At 41.0% G+C, this 8,290-nt stretch overlaps 1 pseudogene across 1 annotated transcript; it reads right to left on the bottom strand.

Moving 5' to 3' along the window:
* Positions 1–5,812: 5,812 nt before the first annotated feature.
* On the bottom strand, positions 5,813–7,793 carry LOC106568373 (C3a anaphylatoxin chemotactic receptor pseudogene; annotated as a pseudogene). The gene is made up of 2 exons (XR_014380205.1): positions 7,680–7,793; positions 5,813–7,288 (listed from the first exon to the last, which is right to left on the bottom strand). The product of XR_014380205.1 is annotated as a C3a anaphylatoxin chemotactic receptor pseudogene (transcript).
* Between the last annotated feature and the right edge of the window lie 497 nt (positions 7,794–8,290).

The following is an 8,290-nucleotide window of genomic DNA, read 5'->3' as shown; positions in this document are numbered from 1 at the left end:
CAAAGGAAACTAAGGTTCTAAAGAGAAAGGGAGACAATCACATTTCTCAATCAATTAACAAGCTCTCAATTAGGAGCACAAGGCAGAAGCACACATTAATTAGAGGGTGAAAAATATGTCAGTGCCCCTTTTTCTGGGCTTGAAGAAAGAGTAGAGAATACTGTAGAAATAATCTCTAAGATCACAATTATTTTGTATTCTGTGTAGAATTCAATTCCAAAGACAGTGGCAACACTGAGACAGATGAACTTCCTGTGAAGAGACTGGCTGTTGACCCTGACATGAAAAGGGTTTAATTAAGTTTCTTCCCAAATGTGAGATTTATTTTCAATAATTTTTTTTTTTTAAAAGGACCTTGAATAAAATAACCAGTAAAACTAACTATTGAGACCTACAATAAAACAAAAATGTTTGCTGATCACCTCTAACTACAAACTGGCATTCTGCTACAAATATTTAAAGTGCAATTCCGTCACTTTTCAACCTCCTATTTATCATCTCCAGCACCAAACCAATGTTTACAAAACAGTGTGTTTCTATGATCTGTGGTTAAAAAAGTTAAGAAATGTCCTAAAAATATATATTCTCTGTGAAATCCCAGGGTAAGATTAAAAGTAATTATACCACAGCATTGTTGAACACTCGTTTCTCATTGGCTAGAAGGGCATTCTAGAATGACATTAAAACCAGGTTACCGGACAGTTGGAAAATATATCGGGACACCTTGCAATCATGATGTACTGTAATATGCACCTGCACCAGTGGAGGCTTCTAAGAGTAGTAAGGGGAGGACCATCCAACTCAGTGAATTTCATTTTTTTTATATATATATATATATATACACAGTGGGGAGAACAAGTATTTGATACACTGCCAATTTTGCAGGTTTTCCTACTTACAAAGCATGTAGAGGTCTGTAATTTTTATCATAGCTACACTTCAACTGTGAGAGACGGAATCTAAAACAAAAATCCAGAAAATCACATTGTATGATTTTTAAGTAATTAATTTGCATTTTATTACATGACGTAAGTATTTGATCACCTACCAACCAATAAGAATTCCGGCTCTCACAGACCTGTTAGTTTTTCTTTAAGAAGCCCTCCTGTTCTCCACTCATTACCTGTATTAACTGCATCTGTCCACACACTCAATCAAACAGACTTCAACCTCTCCACAATGGCCAAGACCAGAGAGCTGTGTAAGGACATCAGGAATAAAATTGTAGACCTGCACAAGGCTGGGATGGGCTACAGGACAATAGGCAAGCAGCTTGGTGAGAAGGCAACAACTGTTTGCGCAATTATTAGAAAATGGAAGAAGTTCAAGATGATGGTCAATCACCCTCGGTCTGGGGCTCCATGCAAGATCTCACCTCATGGGGCATCAATGATCATGAGGAAGGGGAGGGATCAGCCCAGAACTACACGGCAGGACCTGGTCAATGACCTGAAGAAAGCTGGGACCACAGTCTCAAAGAATACCATTAGTAACACACTACACCGTCATGGATTAAAATCCTGCAGCGCACGCAAGGTCCCCCTGCTGAAGCCAGCGCATGTCCAGGTCCATCTGAAGTTTGCCAATGACCATCTGGATGATCCAGAGGACGAATGGGAGAAGGTCATGTGGTCTGATGAGACAAAAATAGAGCTTTTTGGTCTAAACTCCACTCGCCGTGTTTGGAGGAAGAAGAAGGATGAGAACAACCCCAAGAACAACATCCCAACTGTGAAGCATGGAGGTGGAAACATCATTCTTTGGGGATGCTTTTCTGCAAAGGGGACAGGACGACTGCACCGTATTGAGGGGAGGATGGATGGGGTCATGTATCGCGAGATCTTGGCCAACAACCTCCTTCCCTCAGTAAGAGCATTGAAGATGGGTCGTGGCTGGGTCTTCCAGCATGACAACAACCCAAAACACACAGCCAGGGCAACTAAGGAGTGGCTCCATAAGAAGCATCTCAAGGTCCTGGAGTGGGCTAGCCAGTCTCCAGACCTGAACCCAATAGAAAATCTTTGGAGGGAGCTGAAAGTCAGTATTGCCCAGCGACAGCCCCGAAACCTGAAGGATCTGGAGAAGGTCTGTATGGAGAAGTGGGCCAAAATCCCTGCTGCAGTGTGTGCAAACCTGGTCAAGAACTACAGGAAACGTATGATCTCTGTAATTGCAAACAAAGGTTTCTGTACCAAATATTAAGTTCTGCTTTTCTGATGTATCAAATACTTATGTCATGCAATATAATGCAAATGAATTACTTAAAAATCATACAATGTGATTTTCTGGATTTTTGTTTTAGATTCCCGTCTCTCACAGTTGAAGTGTTCCTATGATAAAAATTACAGACCTCTACATGCTTTGTAAGTAGGAAAACCTGCAAAATCGGCAGTGTATCAAATACTTGTTCTCCCCACTGTATAGTGAAACATTATCCTTTTTAGATCAAACTGTGCTAAATATATTCCGTTTGACAAATAACTGATTAAAGGTCTACAGTAGCCTCAGCAGCACTCTCTGTGGTACTACCATGGTGTAGCTAGCTAATTTGGCCTACTCAAACAGGGAGGAATGCTTTTTATGTTAGCTAGCTGGCTAAGGCTATCCAACTCTTCCAAGTCAAGGCAAGCTTTCAATTTTATTAATTTATTGCCACCGGGGCCCGCCGGTGTAACTGCTAAACTGCTTGCTGTACACTGTACTACATGATTGTAGCGGGTTTACTAACGCGTTTGTTCTAGTAGCTATGTTTACTATGACGTTAGCTAATATGTTGACAACAATTGAATGTTGGCTGTGTGTAGCGGTTAGCCGTTACGGTATGAAGGTTTGGCTAGGAGAGTTTTTTTTCGCCTGGTCACAGACAGTTGTTGAGTTGTGCAACGAAATCCACTAGCCAAGGGAAAAGGTGAGAGGAGAAGAGCACATAGATGCAAGAAGGAATTATACAATGAGCAAAGTGATGATGCTATTTGTATCTGGCTGTTATTAAAGTGAACTGTGTGTGCGGGTGATCAGGGGTGTATTCATTCTGCCCATTCTGTTGAAAAAAAATCTTAAATGGAAGCAAACGGAACAGAACAGGGATTGCCCTACCTACATTTTGTCCATTAAACTCTTGTTTTGGTTCCATAACGGAACATTTTGCAACTGTTTGGACTAATGATTACACCCTAGATCAGCTAGATGCAGGCAAAAGTGTGCAAGGCGATATTGAATGTGTCACTCACTGTCTGTCAGCCTGATTAGTCCAATTTGTCCCTCAACTTTCATTTGTAAGCTAGGTTGTAGCAACCTCATGATGGGTATTGTCACGCCCTGATTTGTTTCACCTGTCCTTGTGCTTGTCTCCACCCCCCTCCGATCCAATTCCTGCTGGTTGAGTCTCCGCAGGTTCCCGTGGTATTGGGATTCTCTTGGCTTCAGCGACACAATACTGGTGCCATCGTGGGCTGGAGCCCGTCCTGCCACAATCATTGCCTGAAGTCAGCAATGCCTGCCCCGTGACGTCTTCCTGGGGCCACTTCGCTTCCGCAGCACCAAACGGTATCCAAGAAGGTCAAGCCTGAGGCGCTGGCACACCGCTTTAGTGGCGCGGCTACACCCCCGGAAGCCCGAGACCTTTCCCCTCCCCGCTCCAAGATCATTAGCCCCTCTGTTGTTCATCCTCTGTTGCCCCATACCCTCCATATTTTTCCTACCTTTTCTGTGTCTAGAGTTAATACCGTGTTTGACTGCCCCTTGTCTCCTGTTTCCAGGCCCACCCCTCTTCTCTGTCTCATCGACGGCCGACCGGCATACATGGTGAGATGCCTCCTGAAGGTTCGACCTCGGGGCAGGGGATTCCGGTACCTGGTTGACTGGGAGGGTTATGGCCCGGAGGAGAGGTTCTGGGTCTCCGCTAGGGACATCCTGGACCCAGGCCTCAACTATAAAAAGGGTAATTCAAAAAGACTTGTGGCATTTTAGTTTTTCATGGACAAATAATTCAAAATTGACTGTGAAGTTTCAATTTAAAAAAATATTTAACCTTTAAGATTAATTAAGTTACCTTAAGATGATTTGGACATGACGCACGTTATGACATGACGCACGGAAAATGCTAATATCTTGGATATTGACTTGAATTGTTTGGTGCCACAAACACTTAAAAGTTGTAATTTGGAGATAGTGGACTGGTAAACAAGACCAAAGCATGATTTGCTGTATTACCTTGTCCATATTCTGCTTACAGGGTAAGGAAACCAATATGCAATTTTGTAATTTGGGCGAACTATGCCTTTAACTTGTTCATGAAATGGTTGAAAAGATATCTATTCTATTCTATGAAATGTTGGTAGAAAACAGGGCCCTTAACAGAAATATACACTCATCAATACACATGTAGCAAAACTTGGTGCACTAACTGTAAGTCACTCTGGATAAGAACGTCTGATAAATGACAAAAATGTAAAGTGTGAATGTTCAGTATTTTAGTGATGAGGTGTTCTTATCATCACACTTCTATTCTGAGACCTATCAGAATGAAACCACTCATTTGATAAAAAGGTTTCAGAGGTTTCTTGGAAAAGGTATCCGTTTCAAACTGTTTGTTCCTTTTCCTGAGTGGAGCAGTGGTTGTCTAAGAGTGAATTGAGCTTTGTATTTACAGAATATCAATGCATTTATGTGCATTGAGCGTGGAAAATGCACTCTACAGAAATAATAATAATTATAATTATTGTTCAGGATGTCCTTTGTTTGCATTTGTGAGAATAAGAGACAAGAGAATTGTGTTTGCTTTTTGTTATTTGTTTGACGTTTAAAATAAGAAATAGAAATATAATTACTAGAACAGACATTCCATTAAGTGTACTGTCAAATTGCAGTGGTGTGAGGGACTTTGTCCATTCTAGTTGTACTATTTTTATGGCTCCTACATTGTTTAGGAGGAATGTAACACAAGGTCTGTGTCTACACAGGCAGCCCATTTCTGATCTTTTTTTCCACTAATTGATCTTTGGCCTAATCAAATCCGATTTATTTTCAAAATGTATTTTTCAGAGCTGATTTGATTGGTTAAAAGACCAATTACTGAAAAAAATATCAGAATTGGTCTGCCTGTGTAAATGCAGTCATAGAGGCTAGAAGGGTACTTAAAGGTGCAATCAGCGGTTGAAACAATTACAACGCGTGCACCCCACCCCTGTTTCTGTAAAAATATAAACGGGTGAGGCTAGACCACTCTCAAATTCAGACAGAGCTATGGATGCAAGGAATGAACATTATTGATTTCAACATTTTACTTTAACTAGGTTTTGAGGCTATTTGGTGTTTGTTTTCAAACATTGGAGTAAAAATGAGCTTATTTGGGGTTCTGATGGGGTACAACAGTTGAACTTAGCACGAGGCATACGTTGTATTCTTCAAGAATCAATGGGTACATATCATTCATTTATAAGTTCAAAAATGGATGTAGCAAATGCTAATTGCTCCTTTAAGTTCAAATGTACATTTCCATTTCCAAGCAGGGGATCAGATAATAGTTGACTTCCTCCTGTCCTAACTAAACTCCAGTCCACCCAATATGACAGTCATCACATACCAGGAGATAACTTTGAGAAAATGAAGCTGTCAGCGAGAGAGTTCAGATTTTTCTGACATATAAATGAACCCAAGCTGTTGTCACAACACTTCAATATTTATGCAGTTACACAGTGATTTCTCTAGCATCATTAGTAAAGTTTATCATATGGGGTTAGTGTGGTGCTTATCATTGCTCTATAGCACCACTATGTGGCTTTAGTGGAGAACGTCTATGCCAACGAGCCAGTTGATCTTCAGACTGTTTATTTTTGAAAATGACAGATATTACAGTAAGCATGAGATGAATGTGTAAGTGGTGGATGGCTGTAAAAACATATTTTTTTTACTTGGAATGCCTTGATTAGAGTAATCTAGACATTGGCTCACAGTTCCTTTTCTACACACCAATAATAAAGAATATACAGTACCAGTCAAAAGTTTGGACACACCTACTCGTTCAAGGGTTTTTCTTTTTCTTTATTTTAAATTTGTTCTATATTGTAGAATAATAGTGAAGACATCAAAACTATGAAATAACACAGATGGAATCATGTAGTAGCCAAAAAAAGTGTTAAACAAATATATTTTATATTGAGATTCTTCAAAGTAGCCACCCTTTGCCTTGATGACAGCTTTGCACACTCTTGGCATTATCTATAACTTAAGTATGCTGTTTATGAATACGACCCAGGAGAGTTATCAGACATTTCGGACTCAGACCTGAGACACAGATGTGTGTGTTATGGCATCCTCACTGAAGACATTCTCAAATACTTTACGGAAAGAGACCCTGACCCTATCCTTGAAGTCCTGGCCCATAAACACATACAGGACAGGGTTGAGGCAGCTGTTGACGTAAGCCAGAGAGATGGCCAGGGGGTACCAATTCCAGGCTTCACCTGCCGAGGCAAACCTGCCATACCCAATCACCATACCTATGATGTGATAAGGCAGCCAGCACACAAAGAATGCTGCCACCACAGCCAGAATGAGCCAGAAGGTCCTCTGAGACTTGAAGCGAGCGCTGCTCACCCTCCTGCCGATGAGCAGGTAGCAGACAGCGATGACCGTCAGGGGAACGAGGAAGCCGAGGACCAGCCTGGGAACATGGGTGGCTTTGATGGCCAAAAAGAAGCCCCTAATGTTTTTTTCGCCAAGGGGGTGTACAGAGGTGCACATAATAATTTCGTCATTGTCGACACTATCGATGGTCCCATTATGAATCATGGTGGGGAGGCTGAGGAGCAAGGCCAGGACCCAGGCCAGACCACACAGCAACCAGGCCAGGCCGATGCTCCTGTGGTTCTGGGCCAAGACAGGCAGTATGATCAGGACAAAGCGGTCCAGGCTGATGAGAACCAGGGTGAAGACGCTGGCAAACATGTTGAGATACATGACAGAGGGGATAACCTTACACATAGTCTCTCCGAATGGCCAGTGTTGGTTCAGTATGACTTCAACCAATGAGAAGGGTATGGAGATACAGCAGAGGAGGTCTGCTACAGCCAGGTTTACAAACCAGACAGTGTTGACTGTCCTCTTCATCTTCACTCCAGCTATCCAGATGACAAAGGCGTTTCCTGGGATACCGAGGACACAGGTTATGCTGTAGATGACCATGGACACCACCCGTATGGACTGATTTACCTGCTCTGATTCATCAGTTTCAATGAACATGTCATAATAATCCACAAAGTACTCCTCTGAGAAATTCATGTTGTCACTAGGGGAGGAATTGTTTGATACACAATGTCACTCATTGTACAACACACCATTTTCAAAATGTAATGTTTTAACTTAACTTAGCATTGCAGTAAGGGTTCTCAGTGAGGTCATTCTTATAACCAGTCATAATTAATGGCAATGGTCTTGCTGTTTATATACCATATGGCTGCATTAACTGAATGGAAATTCAAACATTAGCACTTTCAATGTGGAAAATGTTGGTCCTAGGTTTCTACTGTCATGAAACAGAGGGGGTGTCAAATCCTCTTCACAAAGTTAAACAAATATTAGAAAATAATACTATCAATTATTTTTCCCAAGTTAATTATTTAAAAGGAGCTACGTAAGAGCACACCTACAATTCAACTGAACATTTATATCACACTCACCTCTTCCTTCAGGTCTCTGTTCTGATTTTGTCACTTATCTTAAGGTTTTTGGTTTTTCAGGGATAGAACATGATAGGGAGGGGCAAAATCGATGGTACGTATGTGACAAAATGCGTGATAAAGTTAAAGAAAGAAGAAGTATTGAAAGTACCCGCTGGGCACACCACATCATTTCAACGTAGATAATTGGGTAATATTTGGTTGAGACAACTCAAAAAGACAGGCAAAAGTTAGCTGAATTTCCAATGAGTTATTACTATGCATTCAAACATCTAAATGCACAACCAAATTCCAATAGAAAAACAATGTCTGCTTGTCGATTAAGTTGTCAGCCAAATGTTTATCACTGCGCTTTCAACCATTTAAAAATACAGCAAAGTTCAAATGGGAATACAATGTCAGATATTTTGTTTATTTATACAATATATTATGTTATCCCTGTGCTTCATCTAATAGCAGAACCAAACTACCTGGATTGCAGTTGAGATTACATTAAAAGTACATGGTGAAAGTAATCAAAGCCATTGGAGATTCTGCACAGATTATTACAGCACTTGTGAAAATCTCCACAGACCTGCCTCAATCTATGCATGCTATCTTATACTCAAAAT

Source organism: Salmo salar, chromosome 13 (assembly GCF_965601325.2).
Source record: "Salmo salar chromosome 13, fSalSal1, whole genome shotgun sequence".
Lineage (NCBI taxonomy): Eukaryota > Metazoa > Chordata > Actinopteri > Salmoniformes > Salmonidae > Salmo > Salmo salar.
This window is presented reverse-complemented; position numbering and strand designations above follow the sequence as displayed.